Raw genomic sequence first — 13,080 nt, forward strand, 5'->3', positions numbered from 1 at the left:
CGACGGACACTACGGTCCGTCATCATCCGATCCCCCCCATAGGGGAGAGCGGCGCTCTGACAGGTCCGTCGCCGCACAGTGTGCAGCGATGGACCTGTCATCTACCTGCTCAGCGGGGATAGGCGGAGTGATCCCCGTTGAGCAAGCGGATATTCACGGGGCGGATCATCACTGATCCGCCCCGTGAGAAAGAGCCCTAAGTGTACTGCGTCCTCTGCACAGTGTGCACCTAAAGCTACCTGAAGACAATTGCTGGTGTTCTCATTAAGTGTTCTTGCATAGCAAGACCACTTGCTGTTATCTCACATATATATTATTATAGCCAAATTTACCACCCTAACTCCTCCCACAGTTTTTACACTACATAGACAAGTAATATACCGAAACGCACTGATTGTTCCCGATTGGTGTGCTATTACTTTGTGGAACGTTTCGCCGAATGATTCACGAAATATCGTTGTTTTTGCGGCAAAATTAGTCCCATAGGAATGAATGGCGAAATGTTCAATGTCATTTAATTGGTGTGCTATTCACAAAATATCGTCGTTTTTGCGGTGATATTGGTCCCATAGGAATGAATGGGGAAATGTTCAAAACTAGAGTGGGAGGTGACAAAAGCTGACAACCCCATGATCAGCCAAAACATTATGACCACCTCATGATCAGCCAAAACATTATGACCGACCCATGAAAAAAAAAATTATTTAAAAAAAAAAAAAAATCATTTTTGAAAAAAAAAATTCATTTAAAAAAAAAAATCATTTTTGAAAAAAAAAATTCATTTTTGAAAAAAAAAATCATTTTTGAAAAAAAAATTCATAATTTTTGAAAAAAAAATTCATAATTTTTGAAAAAAATGTTCAGCTTTTTCAGCTAATGATGGGACTTCTTCAACTTTTTTAATACTATTTATACTTTTTAAAATATTAAGCTTTTTAACACTTTTCACAGTTACTCCAGCCACTCCAACCACACAACAGTTACTCCAGCCACTCCACCCAGTTACTCCGCCCACTCCAGTTGTAGAGGCAAGAACACTTTTCACAATTTCCCCAGAAATTGTAGCTTTTCTAGTTCCAATAATACTACAGGCAGGCAGTTGATTCTGCTAGCTGCGGTATCAGTATATATATACATCCCAGCTTTGTGCAGCTACATCTCACTGCAGGCCATTAGTATGTCTGGAAGGCCAACAAGGAGAGGCAGACAGTCACAAGCCACTAAAATAGGCCAAGCAGGCTCTGTGTCTAGAGGCAACAGTGCTGGTCGTGGAGACGGTGCATCCTCATCAGCATATGGCCGTGGGACACACTTGTCCTTTTTTTTGGCAGCTGGCCGTGTTGAGCCATCCTCATCCTCCTTATCCTCTCTCACCCAGGCTCAGGGTACTTTGTCTGGCAAAGCAGCTGCCAACGCGGCCTCTTCCCTCGGCTCAATGGCATCAGTCACTCCCTCCCTAGCCCCACCATGTCCTCCTGAGTAGTCCCCCAAACTGTTTGACCACAGTGTTAGGTACATGCTCCAGGAGGATGCCCAGCGTTTTGAAGGCTCTGATGATGATACTGAGCTAGAGGAAGGCAGTAACGTGAGCCCAGAGAGAGGGGGTGCCCAAGAAGGACAGCAATCTGACAGTCATATTCCCCCAGCTGCAGCATACTGCCAGCTTTGCTCCAGTGATGAGGAGGGAGGGGATGATGAGGTCACTGACTCCACGTGGGTGCCTGATAGGAGGGAGGAGGAGGAGGAGGAGGCGGCACATCTCCAATGAGGCAGGATGCCCTCCAGGGTCCAGCCTAAGGGCAGCACACTGACTGCATCACACCGCAGAGCTCTGCATGTGCAGGGCGCTGCTGTCTCTGCGCGTTATTCCAAAAGTTCTTTGGTGTGGGCCTTTTTTGAGATGAGTGCATCAGACCCACCGCTGCTATTTGCAACATATGTCTCAAGCGTATCTCGCGTGGCCAAAATATCTCCGGCTTGGGTACCACATGCTTGACCAGACATATGTCGACCTGCCATGCAGTTCATTGGCAAGCGTACCTAAAAGACTCACACCAAAGAACAAAGAGGACCTCTCCTTGCTCCTCATCAGCTGGGATCTCCAACTCCACTATACCTTCAGTCCTCTCTGAAACCTGCACTGAGAGGAATGAAGGTGTAGAATTAGGTGTGTCACAGCCAAGTACTTGGGGGCAATCTGCTATCGGTACACCGACGTCAGATTGTACCAGGCAAATTTCCCTGTCCCAGCTGCTGCACCGCCGAAAGAAGTTTGCTCCCAGCCATCCACATGCCCAGCGGTTTAATGCTAGCTTGGCTAAATTGCTAGCACTTCAACTGCTGCCTTTTCAGTTGGTAGACTCTGCCCCCTTCCGTGAGTTTGTGGAATGTGCGGTTCCTCAGTGGCAGGTTCCCAAATGCCACTTTTTCTCACGGAAGGCGATTCCAGCTCTCTACCGGCATGTGGAAGGCAATGTCTTGGCCTCGCTGGACAGGGCGGTCAGCGGTAAGGTGCATATTACCGCTGACTCATGGTCCAGCAGGTATGGACAGGGACGTTACCTATCTTTCAACGCGCACTGGGTGACTCTTCTGGCAGCTGGGAAGGATGCAGGACAGGGTGCAGTAGTGTTGAAGGTTGTTCCGCCACCATGCCTCCAAAATTCTACTAGTGGTGATTCTGCCACACCTCTCTCCTCCACCCCCTCCTCTTCTTCTTACTCCATCATGGCCTCTTCCTTTGCTGATTTGTCCTCTGAACCAGCAGTGCTTAGTAGGCATTCAACGGGCTACGCAAGCACACAGGCAAAAAGATGCTATGCGGTGCTTGAGCTGGTGTGCTTGGGGGACAGGAGCCACACTGGGGCAGAGATTCTGTCATCTCTGCAGGGGCAGGTTCAGAGGTGGTTGACGCCACGCCAGCTTAAGGCAGGTATGGTGGTTTGCGACAATGGCACCAACCTCCTCTCTGCCCTCCGACAGGAACAACTGACCCATGTGCCCTGTTTGGCTCACGTCTTTAACTTGGTGGTGCAGCGGTTCTTGGGCAGGTGCCCGGGCTTACAGGATGTCCTGAGGCAGGCCAGGAAAGTCTGTGTGCACTTCCGCAGGTAATATAATGCCAGTGCTCGGCTGGCTGACCTCCAAAAGGAATTTAACCTGCCCAAGAACCACCTAATCTGTGACATGCCCACCAGGTGGAACTCAACGTTGGCCATGCTGCAGCGGCTGCACATGCAGCAGAGGACCATCAATGAGTACCTGTGCGACTATGGCACCAGGACAGGGTCAGGGGACCTTGGTTTTTTTCCCCATGCCAGTGGGCTATGATCAGGGATGCATGCACTGTCCTGTCACCATTTGAGGAGGCCACAAGGATGGTGAGCAGTGACAGTGCATGCATTAGTGACACTGTACCTCTTGTCCACCTGTTGGAGCACACGCTGCATGGAATAATGGACAGGGCACTTGAGGCAGAACAGAGAGAGAAAGAGGAGGATTTCCTTACCTCTCAAGGCCCCCTTTATCCAGACAGTGTTCCTGCATGCCCGCCGATCACACGGTAAGAGGACGAGGAGGAGGAGGAGGATTGTGTCAGCATGGAGGTGGAGCCTGGCACTCAGCATCAGCAGCAGTCTTCAAGGGATCATATACAGTCCGAAGAAACCCATGGACTTGTACGTGGCTGGGAGGAGGTGGCTGCGGATCATGTCATCCTTAGTGACCCAGAGGACTTCAGACCGAATGCCTCAGCAAACCTACGCTGCATGGCCTCCCTGATCCTGCAAAGCCTGCGGAAGGATCCTCGTATTCGTGGTATCAAGGAGAGGGATCAATACTGGCTGGCAACCCTCCTTGATCCACGTTACAAGGGTAAGGTTGCGGACCTTATCTTGCCATCGCAGAGGGAGCAGAGGATGAAACATCTTTGGGAGGCCTTGCAGAAAGGTCTGTGCAATGCGTTCCCAGAGACTGGGAGGTTACAAACACCTGTTCCTGGACAACGTGTTGCTGAGGCTTCGGTCAGTCAAATAAGGAGCGGTGGAGAAGGTGGCCGTCTGACTGATTGCATTCAGGTAAATTTTTAGTCCGCAGCCCCAAGGTATAATCGGTTCCAGCAACCATCGCCAGCGTCTGTTTTACATGGTGCAGGAATACCTAGGGGCAAGATCTTACTTGGACACCTTTCCCACCGAATATCCTCTGGGTTACTGGGTCTTGAGGATGGATCACTGGCCAGAGCTTGCACAGTATGCAATTGAGCTACTGGCCTGTCCTGCATCCAGCGTTCTTTCTGAACGCACATTCAGTGCTGCTGGAGGCTTTGTAACCGATCACAGAGTGCGCCTGTCCACCGACTCAGTCGATCGACTGACCTTCATAAAAATGAATCAGTCTTGGATCACCACCAGCTACCAAGCACCTGATGCTGATGTAACCGAATAATTTTTTTTTAAATTTCAGATCCCTTCAAGACTGCCTATGCTGATGCTGAGTGACTATCCTGAGTAATTATCCTCTTCCTCCTCAATCATCACGCTGATAGCTTGTAAGAACATTTTTGGTTCTGGGTGCTGCCACCAGTGGCTAAGACCCAACTTTTCAGCCCCTGCTTAACAGGGGCGTGTAATTACAATTTTTGATGCAATATTTTGCAGGAGGGCTCGTTCCTGCATTCCAACTAGAGTGTCTGTGAGGGGTTGCAGTGTTGTGGCACCAGCACCAGTGCCCAAGGCCCAATTTTTCTGGCCCTGTTCAACATGGACATGTAATTACAATTCTTGATCTAATATTTCACAGCAGGGCCCATTCCTGCGCCCACCAAGAGTAACTGTGAGGGCTTACAGTGCTGTGGCAACACCACCACCAGCGCCACCAAAGGCCTAATTTTTCTGCCCCTGTTCAACAGGTGCATGTAATTACAATTCTTGATATAATATTTTACAGCAGGGCCCGTTCCAGGGCCCACCAAGAGTAACTATGAAGGCTTACAGTGTTGTGGCAATACCAACACCTAAGGCCCCAATTTCTGCAGAGTATATAGGGCAGGCCCCTACTTTCAAACATCCAACTTACAAACGACTCCTACTTGCAAACGGAAGGAGACAACAGGAAGTGAGATGAAATCTACCCCTAGGAAGGGAAATTCTCTCCTGTAAGAGTTAATTTTCAAAAAATATTTGTCATTGGGACAGAAAGTGAGGTGAAATCTTCTGAAGAGGTGCACAGACAGCAAAATAAATGTTACAGTGGTGATAACTCTTCCCTGTTTTCCAAAAGCTTAAAAATAGATTTAAAAATGTACCAATTCGAAATTACAAACAGATTATACTTAACAACAAACCTACAGTCCCTGTCTTGTTTGCACCGCCTGTATACTGCTGTTCAGAGTATATAGGGCTTGGGGGCCCCACGCCTTTCTTTTTTTTAATTTGGGTGTGGAGTTCCCCTTAATATCCATATAAGACCCAAAGGGCCTGGTAATGGACTGGGGGGTACCCATGCCGTTTGTCTCACTGATTTTCATCCATATTGCCAGGACCCGACATTACATTAAAGCCGCAAGCAGTTTTAAATGACTTTTAGTCCTTTAAAAATGTCATTTTGTGCAGGGACTGTTCTAAGCACGGGAAACATGCGCCACTTTACAGGCATACTATAGACACCCCCCAGTTACGATATTTAAAGGACTATTTCACTTTTTTTTTCAATTTAACCACTTCAATACCAGGCACTTAGACACCTTCCTGCCCAAGCCAATTTTCACCTTTCAGCTCTGTTTCGCAATTTGAATAACAATTGCGCGGTCATGCTACACTGTACCCAAACAAATTTTTTATCATTTTGTTCCCACAAATAGAGCTTTCTTTTGGTGGTATTTGATCACCTCTGGGATTTTTATTTTTTGCGCAACAAATAAAAAAAGACAGAGAATTTTGAAAAACAAGTTTTTCTTTGTTTCTGTTAAAATGTTTTGTAAATAAGTTTTCTCCTTTAATGATGGGCACTGATATGGCTGTGCTGACGGGCACTGATAAGGTGGCACTGTTGGGCACCGATGAGGTGGCACCAATGAGGTGGCACTGATGAGGTGGCACTGACGGGCACTGATACGCGGCACTGATACGCGGCACTGATAGGTGGCACTGGTATGCGGCATTGATGGGCACTCATTGGCCGGCACTGATGGGCACTCATAGGCGGCACTGATGGGCACTTGTAGGTGGCACTGATGGGTACTTATGGGTGGCAGTGATGGGTACTTATGGGTGGCAGTGATGGGCACTGATGGGCACTGATAGGTGGGCACTGATGGGCATGGATGGGCACTGACAGGTGGAACTGATGGTTTGCACTGATGTCACTGATGGGTGGCATTGATGATACTGATAGGTGGCATTGCTGGGCATCACTGATGTGTTTGTACATACTGGTGCCAATCAGTGCCCATTTGTGGGCACAGATTGGGCTTTCATTTGAACATGTGGATGGCCATGGGGTACATACCTGGCCATCCACATGTTGCCCCCTTCCCTGGTGGTCCCAGTGGTGTCCCTGGTGGTCCAGTGTGGTGATCTGAGGGGGGCTGCGCTGATAAACCATCAGCGCAGACCCCCCCTGTCAGGAGAGCCGCCGATCAGCTCTCCTCTACTAGCGTCTGTCAGACACGAGTGAGGAAAAGCTGATCAACCGGAGGCTCTTTATCGAGATCGGTGGAGCGGTGTGTCAGACTGACACATCTCTCCACCGATCGCTGCGATCCACTGGCGCGCGGCGGCTGTTATCCTGAAGGACGTCATATGATGCCCAGTCAGGATAACTGAACCACCGCCCGGCCGTCGTTTTTAAAAGTTTTTTTTGCATTGATACATGTCCCCTGGGGCAGGACCCGGGTCCCCAAACCCTTTTTAGGACAATACCATGCAAATTAGCCTTTAAAATTAGCACTTGTGATTTTGAACGTTCGAGTCCCATAGACTTTAATGGGGTTCCAAAGTTCGCGCAAACTTTCGGTCCATTCGCAGGTTCTGGTGCGAACCGAACTGGGGGGGGGGTTGATCGGCTCATCCATATTCCGCACACATCTTCCTTTGGTCCACATCCATATCTCGTAACTTATTTGCTGTCAGACAGCCAAATGCCTCAGCTGCATCTGGGGCCGTACTGATTGCAGTAGTGGCCTGGCTGAGGAAGGCAGCTGTGGCCTCGTCCAGGTTCCTGCTCTTCCTGGCCCTTTTAGCAGGAGGGCGTAGGGGAGGGATCTGTGACTCTGTGTGGCTGCTTACCACGGGCTCCTCCTGACTGACACTTTCCTGTGTATGAAAATGGGACATAATTAGTATTTTTTTTGGTCATCAATCACACACAATTTTGAGCTCATAACTGTTGCAAATTGAATGTGGAGTAATAGAAAAGACTATCTGACCCATGCATTTTTCATTCTTGTCCCAATGATTTTTGGCCACTACTGTCCATTGATATGGAAACCACTTTTGTTAAGGCAGAAATTTTTGAACAATAACGTCTAGTTATCATCATTCTATTTTTGGATACAAATATGTTCAACAATGCTATACCTGGGTCAAACTGGGCTCCTCCACATCTTCATCCTGTGTCAAAGGACCAGGGTGGACCTCAGGAGCTGTGGCCTCATCCAATGTGGAAGGGAGTGTTGAGAGTGATGGCCTGGGTTGGGTTCGGTCGGACAAAAAATGCAGGCTGTGGTAGTACCACAGCCTGGGGACATAGATATCATCAGCTGATGCTCCCTATCTCTGTAATTCCTGGATCTTCTTGTGCTCCCTATTAAATGTACTCCTCAGGTTCCCAATTTTGCTCTTCACAAAATTGATGTCTGCCCTGGGGTGCAGAGGCTTCACCAATTCCAGAATTTTCTCCATTGTTGCCTTCCTCTTGATTTTATTAGAGTAATCCCTACTCTTCACCTTCCAGCTCCCGGTACTGGTCTATAAAGGCAAAGAGGCAAAAAGTCGGGTGCAGTGAATTTATCCACCTTGATAAATTATCAGATGCCTGCAAGACAGAACTCAAGAAAAACCATAATGTCAGGCTTAACTCATAATCTGGTCCCAATATAGGCCTCAATCTAAGCAGTATAGGCCACTAACCACCGATGCCCCAATTTACAATTGTACCTTTGTTTTAGGACTCCTTTCGCATGTTGGCGATGTTGATCGTTCGTCCTCCACTCCCAGATCGTTCCTATGGCCGTTCCATCGTTTGCACGTTATGGCTTTATATACACTGCGCATGCGTGAAACTCCACTCTCAGTGCGTCATGACGCTGGGGAGTTACCATCTCTCTTCTGCATGTGACACACACGGCGGAACATTCGGGACTGACAACATGGCAGATTCTGCGAATTATAGCAGGTGGTGGAGCTTATAGGAGGCACAAAGCAACCCCCATGAGCAAAGGTGAGATGCTTGAGATGGTGGAGATGGTGGAGATGGTGCGTATCCTCGAGAAGCACGACTACGACTGCAAGCTGCGCAACTACGAAAGGCCCAACACCCGAAAGGATCTAATTTTGGAGAAGGTCATCGCCGATATGGAGGGAGAATTTTCGGTGCAACGAACGAAGAACCAAATGCGAAAGCAATGGTCTGATCTAAAGCACCGCGAGCAAGAACAGATGGAGTCCATCCATCACATAATCAAAAAAATAAGCACTATTTGTACCTTAAATCTCAAGCAATATCACATTTTTTCTGCCCCTTCACTGCACCATTGTTTCGGATTTCCTGGCAGTTATGTTACTGGCACTTCTATACCCCACCCTTTCCTGGATTTTTTAATCTGGTGATTTATACAATTCATTTATTCAAAATTTATCCACCAGAGGCTGTTTGTCATCCCCTGTGTTCGCCGCAGGGGGAATTATATGGGGCCTTTCATACCTACAGAGATTCCCTGAATGGGTGAGCTTGTCCTTATTGTTTACAATCTGTATGTAATGGTTTGATGTATCATTAATAATTCTGCTGCGATAATAATTTTATTATATGCATTTGTTGAGTTGTCTGTATCTGTTACAACTATTTTATGTCACACTATAGATATGGCTCTCCTGAGGAAGCGGTGAGAACCACGAAACCGGTCGAGAATCTAAGCTATATATCTATCATCAAAATTGGGTGTAATCCATATGGTTGTATGTATTGTCATTGTTTCAAATCACAACTGTATGCGGTATTGTAACCTTTTAAATACTGTTTCTATTAAAATTATATTTTTACAAAACCTGTTATTCTCCTGTTTACCCCTTATGTTTACTACATACTTATATTGAGTACCGAAATAGTCCCCCTTTCTTTCCCTGTCGGGGGGTGGAGACATTGGCTGACAGGAGCAGCTAACTGCGGCCGTCCCCCTCCCCCTTCCTTTTCCTGAACTTGATACTTGGGATGATGGTACCTTTACCCTTTGAAATATTTTCTGTAACCTAGGCATCTTTCCTCACAATATGTATATGTGTAAATTAGCTGTCTGTATATGTGCTTTCTCCAAGTAGGCCTTGAAAAATCTAAATTAATGTTTTCTCTAATCTTTGTCTGAATTTCTTTTTTAAAGATGACGTTAACTATAAAGCAGATATGAACATTCCTTTTTTGGGGGGATTTTGCCATTTATTTATTTTTGAAAAATTTTTTTTTTCTGTTCTTTCAACAGGGAGGCACAAAAAAATGAGGCTACAGACAAGATACCAGAAGGGACGAAGTGCCAAATTCAAACACAATCATTTAGCCTCCGACAGGGGTGATTCTAGGTGGGCCAAAGGCCATGGGCTTAGTGTGGAACTTAAGGGGTAAAGAACACTTTCTGGTTGCTGCCTGGCTCATCAGTGCCCATTAATGCAGCCTTGCCAGAGAGGACATGGGTAGAGGAGAGGCCCCGGGGATCACAGTCTCACAGAGTCACGCCTGCTAGAATGATCCTCATATATCCCCCTATCCCATAGGAGACAAGAGGGGTGGGGGGGAAACTGCATAAGTTTTTCAATGTTGGCACTCGTCCAGTGTTTGCCCTCTGTAAAATCACATCACCTTCCCTTTTCGATGCATTTTTCTTTGACAAAAAAACCACAGTGCAGCATGGTGGAGTCCACTAGTCAGAAGCAAACATTGTCCCAAGTGCAAGGTTGGTCAACTAATTCAGCAAAATGGATGCTAGGAACAGCTGTGACTTGGGGTGGCTTAATGAATGGTGTATTGTTTCTTTTTAGAGGAAAGTGAGTGTGGTCAGCTGAACCAGGATGTTGGTTTTGAGGTGTGGGATCTGACACCTGGACCCAGCACACACCTTCCACTTGTTGATGTACAGTAGGTGACCGCGATATTGTGTCAATCTCGCCGCTGTTATTGACACCTGCGAGCCCCGTTGCGGGAGCCAGCGCCGAGCTGGCTCGCTCATCGGGAAAGGAAAAATGTGTTTTTTCCTTTCCCGTTGAGCGACAAGCTTTGCTGACATGTGTTTGGTATAAATCTTGAGGGGGAAATACACGCCAAATTTTAAATAAAAAACTGGCATGGGTTCCCCTCCAAGAGCATACCAGGCCCTTAGGTCTGGTATGGATTTTAAGGCAAACCCCCTACGCCGAAAAAGCGGCGTGGGGGTCCCCCCCAAAATCCATACCAGACCCTTATCCGAGCACGCAGCCCGGCCGGTCAGAAAAGGGGGTGGGTACGAGCGAGCGCCCCCCTCCTGAACCATACCAGGCCGCATGCCCTCAACATGGGGGGGTGGGTGCTTTGGGGAAGGAGGGCGCCCTGCGGCCCCCCCCGCCCCAAAGCACCTTGTCCCCATGTTGATGAGGACAAGGGCCTTTTCCCGACAACCCTGGCCGTTGGTTGTCGGGGTCTGCGGGCGGGGGGCTTATCGGAATCCGGGAGGCCTCTTATGATGTTACAGTCCCGGGCATGATGGGACTGTGAAGTCGTAAGGGGCAGGGTCACTGGGTGACATCACCCGGTGACCACGCCCCATGCCTATATAAGTCGTCGCGCACCGCGCACATGGCATTACAGGGGGAGAGAGCGTTGTGTCAACATCAGAAGAAGAGAAGAGGGAAGAAGACGATGGAGAAGACCGGGTCAACGCTAGCAAAAGAGCGGCAAAAGAGCAGAAGATAGCGGAGGAGCCCGGCAGAAGGACCGGAGAGCGGGAGAAGAGGCCGGAGAGTGGGAGAAGAGGCCAGAGAGAGAGGAGGAGTCGGAAGAGACCCCCGAAGTCGGAAGAGACCCCTGGAGCTGCCTAATAATTTACTTTAAAAACCTGTCTAGTGTGTTTTTATTGACACTTTTTTTCCCTCAGGTAAATGGGTAGGGGTACGATGTACTCCCGGATTCCGATAAGCCCCCCGCCCGCAGACCCCAACAACCAACCGCCAGAGTAGTCGGGAAGAGGCCCTTGTCCTCATCAACATGGGGACAAGGTGCTTTGGGGTGTGGGAAGTGCAGGGTGCCCCCCCTTCCCCAAAGCACCCACCTCCCCATGTTAAAGGCATGCGGCTTGGTACAGTTCAGGAGGGAGGGCGGGCACTCGCTCGTTCTTTCAGCGTAGGGGGTTCCCCTTAAAAATCCATACCAGACCTAAGGGCCTGGTATGCTCTTGGAGGGGAATTCTTTCTCGTGCTCGCTGCAATAGCAAAATGTGTTTTTCCTATTGCAGCCAGCGCGAGATGTACAGTACCCTGTCGCCGAGAACCAGCGCGATGGGATCGCGCTGGAAACACATTCTCACGGGCAGGTACTGTAACATCCCCTGATGCAAGTCAAACAAAGGGCCAAAGAGACCCAGAAGTGGAAGAAACTATTTGTGAACCTCTTGTTTGCGCAAGTAACTATTCTTTGAATCTGGCTTCAAATGTGTACACATATCAAGTGTTTAGATGTCCAAACCAAACACCCACTTCACACATTAGCAAAGTATGTAGTGCCTTAACATTAGCATGGAGAAGAAAGAGGTGGAAGGAGCTGGCAGTGTTGCTAGGTACCTGAGTTTTGTAGACACAGTCACCAGGGCCAAGATTACACAGTAGTTGCAGTGTGTACATTCCTAGTAGTGTAGGTGTCTGAAGGGCAAGCAGGTTGCAAGCAACAATAGATTGGGTAGGCAAGTATTTACACAATTTGACTATTAACTTGATCATAATTCACTAGGTAGGGCCTCAGCCACTTGACAATCGTTACCTTAATACTTTTTTCTCTTCTTCTTCTTTCTCTTCTTATGCCGCGTACACACGACCGGACTTTACGGCATACTTGGTCCGGCGGACCGGAGTCCGCCGGATAATTCGATCGTGTGTGGGCTCCAGCGGACTTTTTTTCCTTTAAAGTTTGACGGACCTAGAAATGAAACATGTTTCATTTCCTTCCAAGGGACTCGACTCCGGTCGAAAAGTCCGCTCGTCTGTATGCTAGTCCGACGGACAGAAACCGACGCTAGGGCAGCTATTGGCTACTGGCTATGAACTTCCTTGTTTTAGTCCGGTCGTACGTCATCACGTACGAATCCGTCGGACTTTGGTTGATCGTGTGCAGGCAAGTCCGTTCATTCGGAAAGTCCAACGTAAAGTCCGTCGAAAAGTCCGCCGGAAAAAGTCTGCCGTAAAGTCCACTCGTGTGCACGCGGCATTACAGTCACGAACTTCCAAGATGCACAATTAGCCGAATGAGTGCAGATGCAGTGTTTAAATGATCTTGAGCAAATAAAGGAGGCTGCCACTGCTTTACAGAGAAGAATACGTGATTATGTTGACATGCTTGCCAAATTTTAAGTTCATTTGGCCTGGGCTGAAGTTTTGTTCCACTTGTTGGCTCCTGTTTGCACTTTTCATAATTCACATGTTTTTCTGACTTTTAAGCCCTGGTTCACATTGATGCTACTTGGAAATCTCGCTACTTCACTTGAAGTTGCGCGATTTCTAAGTAGCTAAGTCAGCGCGATTTCAGGTGCTACTTGATAGACATTTGTGTGGCTTCATGTGCAGATGTCTATTGAAGTCACACCTGAAATCGGCAAAAGTAGTGCAGGAACTACTTTTGCAAATTGGTGCG

This window comes from Aquarana catesbeiana, linkage group LG01 (assembly GCF_042186555.1).
Source record: "Aquarana catesbeiana isolate 2022-GZ linkage group LG01, ASM4218655v1, whole genome shotgun sequence".
Lineage (NCBI taxonomy): Eukaryota > Metazoa > Chordata > Amphibia > Anura > Ranidae > Aquarana > Aquarana catesbeiana.